Source organism: Gekko japonicus, unplaced genomic scaffold, assembly GCF_001447785.1.
Source record: "Gekko japonicus isolate JY-2015 unplaced genomic scaffold, Gekko_japonicus_V1.1 scaffold201, whole genome shotgun sequence".
NCBI lineage: Eukaryota > Metazoa > Chordata > Lepidosauria > Squamata > Gekkonidae > Gekko > Gekko japonicus.
The window spans coordinates 92,849-109,541 of record NW_015162480.1 but is presented as its reverse complement, the minus strand read 5'-3'; positions in this window follow the sequence as shown (position 1 = coordinate 109,541).

Sequence of the window (16,693 nt, the reverse complement as noted above, 5' to 3'; positions counted from 1 at the left end):
GGACAGGTACAAAGCCATAGACTCCACCCTCCAAACCAACTATTCCCTTCTGGGGAACCATCATTGCCAATCTCCAGGTGAGGGCTGGAGATCACTCAAAATTACAACTGTTCTTTAGGTAGCAGAGATCAGTTCCTCTGGAGAAAATGGTGGACTCAGTGTCATTATACACTGCTGAGGTCGCCACAGCAAATTGACACTGAGTGTTCAAGGCCGGGGCACCCGCCCAGAAACTCTTTCTAGAGGCTGTTGTATTTATTTCCACAATGGGCCTTTTTCCTAGTCTTTTATATCGCAGCAAAAGGTTTTGTATGCTAGTACTCTTTAAGCTGCAATGTAGTGAGTGTTTAATCTTTTATTATTTTTATTATTTCATTTATTTATACCCCGAGGGGTGGACCATGATTTATTAGGGGAAAATACCAGAAAATAAATTCTGTCCAAGGTAAATGAGGGACTGTGAACAAAACCTGTGGAAACCACTGGTTGTTGTAGATTTTCCGGGCTGTGTGGCTGTGGTCTTGGCATTGTAGGACCTGACGTTTCGCCAGCAGCTGTGACTGGCATCCTCGGAGGTATAACACAGAAAGATGGAGTACTGTCAGGTTCAACAGCATGCAAATCTCCACACACGTTCCAGAGAATTGTTATGCTTTATTAGACTACAGGTCTCTGTGTCAAGGTGAGAAGAAAAATGGTAGGCAGGTAATTTATATCTACTCAGAAAGGTGGGGTAGGGCTGAGTCATTATCTTGTAGGAGTTCCCCAGGCTGTGACATGCTAATAGAGGAGCTTTCCTGAGGAGGTTCTTTTGCATATGGATTGGCTGTTTAAATTCTTATCTGTAGTGCTATTGTAAGATGTAGAGCATTTTGTGTTTTTCAGGACAGGACACCATGCCCTATTTATTTTTAAACTCTCTTCTTTCCTGTTGAAATGTTTATGTTTATGGATTTCAATGGCTTCCCTGTGTAATCTGACATGGTAAGTGGATGTGTTGTCCATCCTTTCAGTGTCTTGGGATAAGATTCTGGGGCCTTTGACGACATTTTGAAAGCCTTCGACAACATCCTGTGGAAACCATTACACAGGCAGGTAGACCGCCACTAGAGGTACTGTCTGATCACCCCTTCCCACTATTACTTGTCCCGGTGCAAAGAGCGGCACCTCCGTGCCATGCCAAGCTGCCAGTGTGACCACAGCCTTTGTTTTGGGAAGAGCCATGGCTCAGAGCTAGAGCATCTGCTTGGGAAGAAGGAGGAGGAGGAGATTGGATTTATACCCCCCCCCCTCTATGGAGGGGCGCCTATGCGCATGCGCGAACTGAGGAAAAATAAAAAAACCCGACACACGCTTCCGCGCGTCAGTAGTGTAGACAACGGGGAGCGCTGCGACTGCGCTGTGAGGCGGGATAAGGGAGGTAAGTGTGATCGTGATTATCCAGATCAAATATAATCCGGTTAGAACCAGAGCAGTTTAACCCGCTCTCACCCATTCAGTATCAGACAGTGTCGTGTGTGTGTGTGTGTTTGTGTGTGAGAGTGTGTGTTCACGTGTGAGTAAAAGAGGCCGAAGGACACTTTTGTTTGCTTGTTTCTTTGCTTTATTCAATTTGTGTTCCGCCCTAACTTGCAAGCAGGCTCTGGGTGGCTCACGACATATAGCGAAACGATAAATAATAATTCATAAAACAAAAACAATTCATCTAAGATAGATCAGTTAAAATATCTGATGGCAGCTTCACCATTCTAACGACAGTGCCTGCAGCAACTACGTCAGGGAGGGCAGCCTGTGTTTTCATATATTCCCAGGCTCCCAGCTTAATTCATTTCTTGGCACCTTCACTACAAAGATCCACAGTAGCAGAGCTGGAAAATCAGAACGGAGATCCTCTGCATTGGCTACTGAAAAGCAGCTACCAGTCCAGGCAGACAGTGCTGGGCTGGACGGATCCATTAGTAGGGTTGCCAGCCTCCAGGTCGGGCCTGGAGATCTCCCACTTTTACAACTGATCTCCAGCTGACAGAGATCAGCTCCCCTGGAGAAAATGGTTGCTTTGAAGGCCGGACTCTGTGGCATTGTACCATGCTGAGGCCCAGGCCTCTTTTTGTAGAAAAAGCCCAGCAGGAACTCATTAGCATAATAGGCCCCACCCAACAGCAGAAACCCATTAGCATATTAGGCCACACCCCTGACAGCACAGCTCTTTAGCCCATTTAGATGCACCCCCATGTTACCAAAAGTGTGGTCATCCAGCCACACCCACCTTTTGCTTCTTATTCTGTTTACCTTGTTTGTTGTCAAAACCCAGGGCCTTTTTTTGTAGCAGGAACTCCTTTGCATGTTAGGCCACACCCCCTAATGTAGCCAATCCTAATGAGTTTCTACTGTTGGGTGTGGCCTATTATGCTAATGAGTTCCTGCTGGGCGTGGCCAACTCAGGAGCCAGCCGGAACTCCGTTCCTGTGCGTTCCTGCCCAAAAATAGCCCTGCTGAGGCCCCTCCCCTCCCCAAATCCCCCCCTCTCCTGGATCTACCCCCAAAGTCTCCAGGTATTTTCCAAACCAGACCTGGCAACCCTATCTATTAGCCTGTTTCCGGATCCACCGTGTGTGTGTGTGTGTGTGTGTGAAACCATCATTAACAACATCAAAGAATAATCTGCAAATTAAGCCACTAGACTGTGGGGGATTTGGACCTGCCACCCCTAACCTGATTTGCTGCACACACTTCTGCCAGAGCTGGTGAGCCGTGGCACTGAGCTGGAGCTAAACCCTGAAGGAACATCAGCGCTTGGATGCTCCATGACTGAAGCAGGCCTACAGCGAGAGAGCCCCGTCTAGGAGGGCAGTCCGCTGGGTGTTTTATTTAGGTGTTTACAGAGGATATGTTTCCACTGGGCCTGCCTGCTGTCATGAAGACAGATCTTGTTTTTGCACTCGGCTCTGATTTGACCATCTTTCATCTCCATCTCCCTTCCTAGCCTTCAGAATGCTAAAGACACACTGGATACGAATCGTTTTGCTATTAAAACAAATAAATGCCAAGGATATTCTCTCTGTTAGATGGGCATCGAGCTTCTTGTTACCTTCTATCCTGATTTCCAGCAGATAAATTGGTTTTTGGCCCAGGGCTCTTTTTGTAGAAAAAGCCCAGCAGGAACCCATTAGCATAATAGGCCACAAAACAGCAGAAACTCATTAGCATATTAGGCCACGCCCCTGACAGCACAGCTCATTAGCACATTAGGCCGCACCCACATGTCACCAGAAGTGTGGTCATCCAGCCACACCCACCTTTTGCTTGTTATTCTGTTTACCTTGTTTGTTGTCAAAACCCAGGGCCTTTTTTTGTAGCAGGAACTCCTTTGCATGTTAGGCCACACACCCCTAATGTAGCCAATCCTAATGAGTTTCTGCTGTTGGGTGTGGCCTATTATGCTAATGAGTTCCTGCTGGGCGTGGCCAACTTGGGAGCCAGCCGGAACTCCGTTCCTGTGCGTTCCTGCCCAAAAATAGCCCTGGTTTTTGCCATTTCTTATAAACCTTTTTGAGTGTTCTTTCTCCAGTTCCCCTCTATCGATGCCTCTTTTAATCCTGCTACTAAACCGCTCAAAATATCACTTTCCCTTCACTGTCTGAATGGTGCTGAGATTTTCCAACCTCCAGGCGGGGGCTGGAGACCTCAGCATTACAACTGACCTCCAGCCTCCTGGGATCAGTTTCCCTGGAGAAAATGGGAGCTCTGGAGGGCGGACTGTATGGCATTGCACCCTGCCGAGGTCCTTCCCCTCCCCACACCCATCCCTCCCCAGGCTCCACCCCCAAATGTCCAGGAATTTCCCAAGCCAGAGTTGGCAACCTCAGTTGCTGTTCTCCAGACATGCATCTTTTTCCTGCTCCTGGGTTTATATTTGGACTATAACACATTCCCCCACATCTGCAGCTACTAAAGGTTTCCTTTTCTCGAAAGCCAGTCGAATCCGACTCTAGGGGGCGGTGCTCATCTCCGTTTCCAAGCCGAAGAGCCAGCGCTGTCCGAACTTCTCCGCGGTCATGTGGCCGGCAAGGCGCACGGAATGCTGTCACCTTCCCACCGAAGTGGTAACTATTTATCTACTTGCAATTTCTTGCTTTCACACTGCTGGGTTGGCAGAAGCTGGGATCAGAGATGGGAGCTCACTTCGTCACACAGCACTCGGGTCTCGAACTGCCGAACGACTGACCTTCCGATCTGCAGCTAAGCATCTTAACCACTGAGCCACCGCAGCCCTCCTGCAGCTACTACACACTCTTAATTTTTTTTCAGGAGATCAGATCTAGTTTAGCGCTAAACTGTGCAAAACTGTTATGTGGTCTGCAAGGGAAAACATGTAGGCACCACTTAAACCTTTATTTAACTGCGTCTAGCACCTTCTGTTCCTTGGTTCCATCCTCAACCAAGAGGGAGACTGCAACCGAGAAATCGGAAGGAGACTGAGGCTGGGAAGGGAAGCCATGAAGGAGACAGAAAAAGACTCTTAAGTGTAAGAGGATGTTGTCACTGCTGACCAAGATCAAGATAATGCAGTGCCATAATATTCCCCATTATTACGTATGGGTGTGAAATCTGGACAATGAAGAAAGCGGACAGGAAGAAAGTGGATTCATTTGACAGGTGGTGTTGGAGGAGAGTTTTATGGATACCGTGGATCACCAAAAAGATAAATAAGCGGGTTCTTGTTAAATACTGGGTTCAAGACGCATTGCAGTGAACAGCTCTACTTTATTAAGTGATTTCAGGAACAAGACGGAAACCTCATGGCAACAGCCCTGTTTACTGGCAGAGAGCCAGTTTAGTGTAGTGGTTAAGTGCGCGGACTCTAATCTGGGAGAACCGGGTTTGATTCCCCACTCCTCCACTTGCAGCTGCTTGATGACCTTGGGCAAGTCATAGTTCTGATAAGAGCTGTTCTTGAAAAAGAGGGGGGGGGGGTTTCACTCTCCAGGCCTTCCCTCTGTAGCCACGCATGCAGAGGTTTTGGCTGTAGTGGGCGTGGCCAACTCTGAAGCCAGCCGGAACGCCGTTCCTGTGCGTTCCTGCCCAAAATTAGCCCTGTTTAAGACTGACAAGGTTTAACACTGGGTATAAGCTTTCGTGTGCATGCCACACTTCTTCAGATACACTGAAAAGGATACATTGAAAAAGGTTTCCTCAAGCCTTACATATAGATGTGGGGGGGCCTAGTTGCCAGGAAGGGATAGTTAGAGTCAAGATGCATAAGTGACTGTGCAATAAGTACAGTTGAGATTGGATTAAAGCAGTTGGTAAAACCTGTGAATGGCAGCAAATTTGCATACAAATACACGAGTCAACAAACAGAAGTGAGAACTAAGTCTGAGTGCAGTGGCACCTCCGAGATCAATAGGGCTGCCAGCCTCCAGGTGGGAACAACAACAACAACAATACAGTCCACAGTAAGCAATGGCCAAAAAAACAGCAAATAACAACTGTGTATTGCACTAAACCGCACCAAAGTTAACAAAAAGAGACTTCAACACAAAGGTAATTCAACACATGTAATCCATCATAGGAAAATACAAAAGTCCACAATATCCCAAAGGGAAAGAACAAAATCCAGAATAGAAATTTCTCAAAGGGAAACAATGAAGTCTGGAATAGATATCAACACTATTCCTAGGTACTGTTCAGTGTTTCGGACTTCTGGTCCTTCCTCAGGAACAAAAAGCCACTACAGGAAGTCTCATTGCAATTTCTTAACAGGCAAACTTTATTCAGTTTCTATATGGGCCAGGTCTCCTAAGCTTTAGAAAGCACCTATCAAGGTTGCTATTATGTAAGTTGGATTTTGTTCTTTCTCTTTGGGATATTGTGGACTTTTGTATTTTCCTATGATGGATTACATGTGTTGAATTACCTTTGTGTTGAAGTCTCTTTTTGTTAACTTTGGTGCGGGTTTGTGCAGTACACAGTTGTTATTTGCTGTTTTTTTAGCCTCCAGGTGGGGCCTGGAGATCTCCCACTTTTACAACTGATCTCCAGATGTCAGAGATCAGCTCCCCTGGAGAAAATGGCTGCTTTGGAGGGTGGACTCCATGGCATTGTGCCATCTGAGGCCCCTCCCCAAATCCCGCCCTCTCCTGGACCCACCCACCCCCAAAGTCTCCAGGTATTTCCCCACCCAGAGCTGGCAACCCTAAACCAACGAAGTTCAGGTCTGGGTATAAACGAGAACAGAGAGATTTAGCATGTGTAGATGCACTCTTCTTCAGATCCATTGAAACAGATTTCCTTAAGGGTTACATAGAGGTGGGGGTGAGGTTGGTTGCCAGGAAGTGCTAATTAGCATCAACCTGCAGAAGTACAGTTAAGATGGGAATAACACAGTAAAATCTGTGCATAGCAGCAGATAAGCATACAGATAATAAAAGAGTTAACAACAGAAATGTTAACATCTGAAATATCTGTCGGAGAAGAGTTTTATGGATACAGTGGATTGTCAAACAGGCAAAATCAAGCTAACACGACTAAACTGAGTCTATCATACTTTGGTCACACAGAAGAAGAAGAAGCAGGAGGAGGAGATTGGAGTTATACCTCGCCCTTCACTACCAAAGGAGTCTCAGAGCAGCTTACAAACTCCTCCCCCTTCCCCTCCCCGCAACAGACACTCTGTGAGGCAGGCGGGGCTGAGAGAGCTCTTTCCAGACCGGCTCTTTCAAGAACAACTCTGATAGAACTATGACTTGCCCAAGGTCATCCAACAGCTGCAAGTGGAGGAGTGGGGAATCAAACCCGGTTCTCCCAGATTAGAGTCTGCGTACCTTACCACTACACCAAACCAGCTCTCTAAACAAGGGAAATTGGAAGGCAGCAGAGAAAGTGGAAGACCCAACATGAGATGGATCGATTCCATCAAGGAAGCCACGGCCCTCAGTTTGCAAGACCGGAGCAAGGCTGTTAACGATGGGCTGTTTTGGAGATCATTAATTCACAGGGTCACCATATGTCAGAAGCAACTTGATGGCACACACAGCACCTCCACTGGCATTTGATTCTTTCACTTGTACCAGGTTTGGCATACAAACCAAGCTGTTCTTCACGTCTAAACCAGCCCGGATACACAAGCTCAAATTTGGACACACGCCCAAACCGCTAGATGTGCATGAAATGTATACAGATGTCACCCAAATCAAATGCACACTGGACTGATAAATAGCCCACTTCCTAACAAAGCGTATGGGTTTTAATCCCGTAATAATTAGTCTTGGTCCAGAGAATGTTCGTACAGAGTCAAACTAGCAATCAACAGAGCACTTCTGTCGCTGGATCTTTATTGTGGAGAATTAATGAGGCATTGTTCAGGGACCGGGAGGCTGCAGGAATTTTGGCAAATGAAAGCTTGAGAGCTGTTCAGCTGCAAAGAAGAGAAATAACACCCTGGATTCAGTCTAGATTTGATCTGACAGTTTATTGGAATCTCCTCTATAAATGTGGCTGAGAACTCTACAAGAGCTATGGTTGCCAATTCTGGATTGGAAAGTTCCTGGAGATTTGGGGGTGGAACCTGGGGAGAATGGGATTTGGAGAGGGGAGGGACCTCAGCAGGGTATAATGTCATAAAGTCTACCCTCCAAAGCAACCATTTTCTCCAAGGGAACTCATCTCTGTGGTCTCTGGAGATCAGCTATAAGTCTGGGAGAAATCCAGGCTCCACCTGAAAGCTGACAACCCTCGATCATTTTGCCAGACTGGTCTCCTTTCTTTCTCTATCCAGGAAAATGTGCAAAGGAGGAGGAGTCAATCCAGGAAATTATAAAAATGAGGACGAACCAATTAGAAAGAATATGGCAGTTCCATGCCAATCAAATCCATGACATCCATGGATTTGATTGGCATGGAACTGCCATATTCTTTCTGTCATGGATGCAACGAACATGAAATTGAGCGGGCTTCGGAGGACGGCGGAAGACAGGAGGGCCTGGCGTGATCTTGTCCATGGGGTCGCGAAGAGTCGGACTCGACTGTGCGACTGAACAACAACAAATGCCAATCAAAATTCTGATTGGAGCAGAAGCCTTTCTGATCCAGAACTTTAGAACAAATGAATCATAGAATCACAGAGTTGGAAGGGGCCATAGAGGCATAAGAACGTAAGAACATAAGAGATGCCAATGTTGGATCAGGCCGAAGGCCCATCCAGTCCAACACTCTGTATCACACAGTGGCCAGAAATGCCAGTGCCATCAGGAGGTCCACCAGTGGGGCCAGGACATTAGAAGCCCTCCCACTGTTGACCCCCCCAAGCACCAAGAAGACAGAGCATCACTTGCCCCAGAGTCCCTATCTATACCTTGCGGCTAATAGCCACTGATAGGCCATCTAGTCCAACCCCCTGCTCAATGCAGGACCAGCCTAGAGCATCCCTGACAAGTGTTTGTCCAGCCGCTGCTCAAAGACTGCCAGTGAGGGGGCGCTCACCACCTCCCTAGGGAGCCGATTCCACTGTTGCACAACTCTTACTGTAAAAAAGTTTTCCCTGATATCCAGCCAATACCTTCCAAGTCCTCTCCTCTGCTGCCAACAGGAACAGCCCCATGCCCTCCTCTAAGTGACAGCCCTTCAAATACATGTGAATCTGCCTTATACTGAATCAGACCCTTGGTCCATCATGGTCAGTATGGTTTACTCAGACTGGCAGAAGTTATCCAGGGTTTCAGGCAGAGGTCTTTTGCATTACCTACTACCTGATTCTTAACTGGAGATGCCAGGCAATGAATCTGGGACCTTCTCCATGCCAAGTAAATGCTCCACCACTGAGCCACAGCCCTTCCCCAGTATTACTAAGACATTTTCTACCACGTTCTGGGATTGCTGTGATGCTAGCATGAAGGTACCACTGCTATTTGGAACATGGTAAAGGTAAAGGTTTCCCTTACTCGAAAGCCAGTCGAATCCAACTCTAGAGGGCGGTGCTCATCTCCGTTTCCAAGCCAAAGAGCCAGCACTGTCTGAAGACTCCTCTGTGGTCATGTGGCCAGCATGACTAAACGCCATGGTGTACGGAATGCTGTTACCTTCCCACTGAAGCAGTACCTATTTATCGACTTGCAATTTCTTGCTTTCGAACTGCTAGCTTGGCAGAGACAGGAGCTCACTCCATCACGCGGCACTCGGGTCTCGAACTGCCGAACTACTGACCTTCCTGTCTGCAGCTCAGCATTTTAACCACTGAGCCACCGCGGCCCCCTGGAACATACTAGGCAGGACTTATCACAGCCCCAGATTCTGCCACTTGCTTCAGCCATACAGGAGTCTGGTGTCCACCAGGTAGCTTCCACTGAATCTGCAGGACTCTAGTCTCCCGAAAGCAAATTTTGCAAAGATATGGATTGTAGTCATGCCAGATGTCCTCTAGAAATTGCTCGAGCTGTTGTTATTTGCATACAAACAAGGATAAAGTTCCTTTCTCAAGACCACAATGGGTTATAACTGCAGTGTGGAAGCTGGAAACTCGGAGATAATGTGTCCTCCAATGACGGGTGAATTGCATTCTTGTGTCCTTTTTAAATGGGGGAGAATTGGGCAGGAACTCAAGACAGAATTCAGTTCTCTTGTTGACCTCGAATACCAATAGGGTTACGTCTCACAGCAGCATTTCAGGCACAAATCTGCTTAATGCGATAAGTGCCTCTTTATAACTCTAACAGTATTGGAATCGGCAAATACAAAGCAGTCGGGTTGGGAGACAGAATGTTGGCCAACTGGGAGAAAGCCTCCACAAAATTGCATCAAGAGGGCCCATTTGTGGCTACTAAGCTCAATTTGACAGGGCCAAGCCATCATTGCTAAAAGTTATTTATTTTTCCTTCCACTAAGTGGATAACTGAAGTATGGGTAAAGGAGCGGAATCGAGTCATTCTCCATGTTTTGGCTCTCTGGTTTGTTTTGAACCACTCCTTTGGACTACAGACACATCCTTTTCCATGCTAACAAGAAAGAAGCTTCCATGTCAGATGCTCTCGGTGCAACTTGTCGGAGGGATAGAAAATCTGCAGAAGTCTCTCTCCTCCTCTGCTGGTTTCAGAAGATAGATTTCGTCATGAAATTTCGCCTCTCTCGTTTGCAGATTTCCAAAATCTCAATATGAATTCAGCTGCATTTTGTTATGTAGACTTCAGTTCATTTTCAAAGATCAAAAACAGGGGAGGCACGAGACTGGCTATTATTTATTTAGAAGAAAATTTGAGTCCACTAGCGCCTTAAAAGACCAGCAAAATTTTCCAGGGTATAATTATCTCCATCTCTCAAATTACTAGAACTTAAGGGCACCCAATGAAGTTGTTGGGCAACAGATTCAAGAGAGATAAAATGAAGTGCTATCCTACTCTGCCCAGGTGAGGATGCCAGGCTCCAGGAGGGACGCGGGGACCCCCTGGAATTACAGCTCATCTCCAGACTACAGAGATCAGTTCCCCTGGAGAAAACGGAGGCTTTGGAGGGTGGACTCTAAGGCATTGTAACCCACTGAGGTCCTTGCCCTCCCCGGGCTTGTGGGAAACAAACCTGCAAACTGTGGGAAAGAGGGCCCTGACAACCTGCAGAGACGATCAGAAAAAGAAAGAAAAGGGGGACATTAGATACAAATGAGAATGAGGATCCATCAGCCCTTATGTCTTGGTCAGAAGGTAGGAGGGGAGTACCAAGAAAGGCCAGTCGCAGTCAGGATTCAGAGGTGTAATGCAAAACAATATCAGCTTCGTCAGAGCAAGGAGATATGCTAAGAGGTGAGAAATGAAGAAAATTAGCTTCTGTAATGAGGTAAGAATCCAGTGTCCTTATTCAGCCCCAGAGGCCATTGTCCTGAACTTGTTAATGAACTCTGGTTTCGTAACTTCACATTGTAATTGCCCTTTGATGCTTTTCTGTTGGAGAACTTCCAGTCTTAGGTGAGAAGTGGAATGTCATGAAAGATAGCTCAGTGGAGAGCCAAAGCAGCTTACAACGTTGTTCATTTTATCTTCACAACAACTCTCTGAAGTAGAGGTTAGGCTAGGAGAGAGCAACTGGCCCAAGAGCATGAGTGCTACCATGGTAGAGTAGCAGTTTGAGCCTGGTTTTCCCAGATCCTAGTCTGATACTCTAACCACTACACTACATTGGCTTTATCAGCCAGAAATAAAGGCTAATACATTAGGTGAACATTTACCACCACCTCCATCTGACATGTGCACTGGAAAACAAAGGCACAGAACGTTTGTTACAATATATTTTCGTTCTTTCTCCTCTCCTCCTTTTCCTTGTGGGAATTTAGACAGGTAACCTTTAAATAGCAATCTGAAATTCAAACAGATAAAAATCCACTCCTGTCGTGTTCTAATATTTGTGAAAGGTTTCAGAACAAAGCAGATTTCATCGCGTCCCTCGTCTGTGTACTCTGGATGCTCGGAGGGCAATAATATTAAGAGACTGAAAAGGTCAGAAAATCGTAGGTAATTCCTTTTTAAACTGGCTAACTGGGTTTCCACTGGACATAGCAAAGGAGCTTAAACACCGGTAACATTTGGACCCCCTTGACAGGTTCAGACGGCATGGGTAAATGTTCTCCCCAAATATCCTTGGCATAGAGACCTCCCTGCGTCAGGATTTAGATTAACACCTTACTCTACAAATAGTCTCATTAGCTCGCTCTCGCTCTCTCTCTCTGCCCACCTGAGCTCAGCTAGGAGAATCTGGGCCTTTTTCAATACAAATAGGTTGGAGGGGAAAGGCATATATCCTGAAGTTGGTCAAACTTTATCTATTAGGCCTTTCCTTGATTAACAGTAGTAGATAAAATTAGGGGCGTACGCAAACCCAAATCTTATTTATCTGTTTAGAAAATGTATAAGGGACCCCTCCTCGAGGTGGCTTGTTCATTTAGGAGCACACCAGCTTTGAAGGTAGGGTTGCCAGCTACAGATTGGGAGATACCTGGAGATTGGGGGGGTGGAGCCCGAGGAAGGCGGGGTTTGGGGAGGGAAGGGCTCTCAGTGGGGCATAATGCCGTAGAGTCCGCCTCTGTCACCTGGAGGTCAGCTGAAATCCCAGGAGAACTCCAGCCACCACCTGGTGGCTGTCAACCCTATTTGAAAGAAGAAGAAAAAGAAGAGGAGGAGGAGATTGGATTTATACCCCGCCCTTCAGAGTGGTTTACAATCTCCTTTCCCTTCCCCTCCCTACAGCAGACACCCTGTGAGATAGGTGGGGCTGAGAGAGCTCTGAGACGACTGCCCTCTCAAGGACAGCTCTGACAGAACCATGGCTTGCCCAAGGTCATCCAGCAGCTGCAAGTGGAGGAATCAAATCCGGTTCTTCCAGATTAGAGTCCGCACTCCTAACCACTACACCAAACTGAAAGGTTGGTCACTCTTGTACCCATTTCACAGTAAGGGAATTGTGGCCAAGAGAGGCCATGACTGAACAGAAGTTCGATCCCTGTCCTTCCACAGCCAGTTCTAACCTCTCGCCATCAAGCCGTGCTGGTTTTTTGTGTCACTGTGCCCTCCGATAAGGGCTATTAGCCCAACAGGAGGGTGGCACCCATCACTAAATGCTTCTTCTTTGTGGGTTTGTTGCAATCTCTTTGGAACTGTCTTAGCTTCCTGTGGCGCTAAATGGCAGACTTGTGTCTGCTGAGGGCCTTTTTCTTCCTCCGGCGTCCCACTTTCCTTTCTTTTTCTGATCCACTCTGCGGGTTGCCAGGGCCCTCTTTCCCACAGTGTGCAGATTTGTTTTTCACAAGTTGAATGTACTTTTGTGAGCCCCTGCTGTGCGGCAGAAACAGCACCTCAGTGTTACTGTTTTACTGCCACCGCCCTGCCCCCCCTTTACTGTAGCCACTGGGCCAATTTCTGTAATAAGTGGTTCAGAGACTCAGCCTTACCTTAACATCCTATGTTGTTTAAGAAGTCAGGCAATTATCCTCCTCTCCCAAATAACTAGAAGTTAAGGGCACCCAATGAGTGCCGAAGAATAGATTCTTTCGAATTATGGTGATGGAGAAGACTCTTGAAGAGTCCCCTGGACTGCCAGGAGATCGAATCAGTCGGTCCTAAAAGAAGTCAACCCTGACTGTTCCCTGGAAGGCCAGATACTGAAGCTGAAGCTCAACTACTTTGGCCACCAAAGGAGAAGGGAGCACTCACTGGGGAAGACCCCGATGCTGGGGAAGACTGAAGGTCAAAGAAGAAGGGGTCGGCAAAGGATGAGGTAGTTAGACAGTGTTATCGATGCAACGAACATGAAATTAAGCAAACTCCGGAGCACGACGGAAGACAGGAGGGCCTGGCGTGGCGTGGTGTGGTCCATGGGGTCGCAAAGAGTCGGACTCGACTGTGCGACTGAACAACAACAACAACAATGAAGTTGTTGGGCAACAGATTCAAGAGAGATAAAATGAGGTACTATTCTACCGTGCCCTGACCTGACTGGCCCAGGTGAGGATGCCAGCCTCCAGGTGGGACCTGGGGATCCTCTAGAATTACAGCTCATCTCCAGACAATATGGATCAGTTCCCCTGGAGAAAATGGATGCTTTGGAAGGTGGACTCTGTGGAATTGTACCCCCCACGGGGGTCCCTGTCCTCCCCAGGCTCCACCCCCAAACCATCTCCAGGAGGTTCCTAACCTGGATCTGGCAACCCCACCCTTCCCATCCCTTGCTGGTGGCCAGAGGGGACCTGGCAACCCTCGGCCCAAGCTGGCCCAATCTTGTCAGATTTCATAATCTAAGCAGGGTCAGACTTGGGTAATATTGGGATGGGAGACCACCAAGGAATTCCGGGGTCGCTATGCAGAGGAAAGCAATGGCAAAACCACCTCTGGACGTCTCTTGCCTTGAAAACCCTACAGGGTCGCCATAAATCGGCTGTGACTGACTGTACTTTACACACACGCACAATTTTACTCAATGACTGATTAAAATGTGGCATTCGCTGCCAGAGGACGTTAAAGCATAGATGGCTTTAAAAATTATTAGACAAATTCATGGAGGAGAGGCCCATTAGTGGCTATTCACCATGGTGACCGATGCTCCCTCTAAGCTGTGGAGTCTTGTGAGCAAAAAATTCAACTTTGTGAGCTACCGGCATTAAATTTGTGAGCAAGCGACTTGGCTACTGCATGAATCAGTTTGCTCTGGAGCCCTCCTTCCTGAGCTTAAGACAAAAATGTGTGAGCTGGAGGCTAAAAAACTGAGCTAGCGCACACTAACTGAGCTTAGAGGGAACACTGATGGTGACTAAAGAGAACCTTCCCATTCAGAGGCAGAACATCTCTGAATACCAGTGCTGGGAGGCCAGACTTGAGGTAAGCCTTGACCTCTGAACCCTGCCCTTGGCTCTCCATAGGGGAGCATGAGCTTTGAGGACATGGATTTAGGAGAATGTGGCATTGTATGTACTACAATGTCACTTCCAGAGAAAATTTGGAAGTTACATTAGCTCTAGGTAGGTTTGCCAACCTCCAGGTGGGGCCTGGAGGTCTCCCGCTTTTGCAACTAATCTCCAGCTGACAGAGATCAGCTCCCCTGGAGAAAATGGCTGCTTTGAAGGGTGAACTCTATGGCATTGTACCATGATGAGGCCCCTCCCCTCCCCATACCCTGCCCTCTCCTGGCTCCACCCCCAAAGTCTCCAGGTATTTTCCACCTCAGATTTGGCAACCCTAGCTCTAGGAATCTCTGGAAACTCTGGCAATTCCTAAAGCTACCCAATGCCACTTCAGGGTTTTCCCCAGAAGTGATGTCGTGGATCACACAATAACAATTTTTAATATATCTATCTATATTATTATTATTATTATTATTATCATCATCATCATCATCATCATCATCATCATCATCATCATCATCATTATTATCATCATCATCATCATTATTATCATTATCATCATTATCATTATTATCATTATTATTATTATTATTTTCTGCTGCGGCTCTGAGCCACATAGTGGGAGGCCTGGGAACCCTACTCCATAGTAACTTGTTGACTACTGAGTGAGGCAGGATGCTGAACCTGAAGAACTACTGGTCTATTCTAAAAGGGCTCAGGGAATGTTCCTTGGAGCTCGTGACTCACAGTCCAGGCTTTTGGAGGGACTGGTATATGAATCCAGGACCATCCCAATATGTAGTCTGTGGTGGTGCAACTGTTTTCTTGTCATTGGTTTGTGTATAGGCCCTTTTTTTTTGGCTGTAAGCTGCTTGGGAAGAAAAGTGGGATAAATGAATAAATATAGTCAAGTGTAACCATGGCTCAGTGATTAAGACGAAGAAGAGAAGAGATTGGATTCATACCCTGCCCTTCACTCAGAGTGGTTTACAATCTCCTTTTCCCTCCCCCTCCCCACAACAGACACCCTGTGAGCAATGCTCCCTCTAAGCTGTGGAGTCTTGTGAGCAAAAATTCTACTTTGTGAGCTGCTGGCATTAAAGTTGGGAGCGAGCGATTTGGCTACCACATAAATCAGTTTGCTCTGGAGCCCTCCTGCCTGAGCTAAGACAAAAACCTGTGAACCAGAGGCTAAAAAACTGTGATCTAGCTCACATTAACTCAGCTTAGAGGGAACACTGCCTGTGAGGTAGGCGGGGCTCAGAGAGCTCTTTCAAGAACTGCCCTTTCAAGGACAGCTCTTGTCAGAACTATGGCTTGCTGAAGGTCATCCAGCAGCTGCAAGTGGAGGAGTGGGGAATCAAATCGCTTAACCACTACACCAAACATGAAGATTGTAATCAAAGGGGCAATTCTCTAAACCAAGGGGATCTTCTGAATCTGGCTAGCTGCAGGATTTAGAGTGACGTGGGAATTAAACGTAGAGAGGGTTGCCAGGTGGTAACTAGGGAGGCTGTGAATTCTTCGGCGAAGGTGTTCAGCAGTGGAACTTTCTGCGTTAGCTGTGACAATCAGATGAGAGCTAATCTCGGGGTCTGTCCGGTTCAGCCCCGAGGCTCTCTGGAGTTCCACTCAGAACCAACAGTCAGTGCTGTAGGTCTGTTGGCAAAGTCAAGGGAAGGGAAAGAAGGAACTAGTGAGGAGTTCTTCTATGTATTTGGAAGGGGGGGGTACAGGAGTAGAAATGAGAGATGGAAAAAGAAACTTCTGAGGCCTTGGGGCTCTGCTGGAGCTAGAGGAGAAAAATAGGAGAACCACAATCAGTGTGCCAGTGGGCTTTGGAGCTTGCCGCCCTCCAGGGCTATTTTTGGGCAGGAACGCACAGGAACGGAGTTCCGGCTGGCTCCCAAGTTGGCCACGCCCAGCAGGAACTCATTAGCATAATAGGCCACACCCAACAGCAGAAACTCATTAGGATTGGCTACATTAGGGGTGTGTGGCCTAACATGCAAAGGAGTTCCTGCTACAAAAAAAGGCCCTGGGTTTTGACAACAAACAAGGTAAACAGAATAACAAGCAAAAGGTGGGTGTGCTTGGATAACCACACTCCTGGTAACATGGGGGTGTGGCCTAATGTGCTATTTATTTATTTATTTATTTATTTATTTATTTATTTATTTATACATTCAACTTTATATCCCGCTCGAACCCCTTGTCAGGGGGTCTCTGAGCGGCTTACAATTCGGTGCTAGTCACCATTTTACTACCCTAACTATGGCCACATATATTTGTAATGGGCAGGGAAACCTACCGGCACCCCTA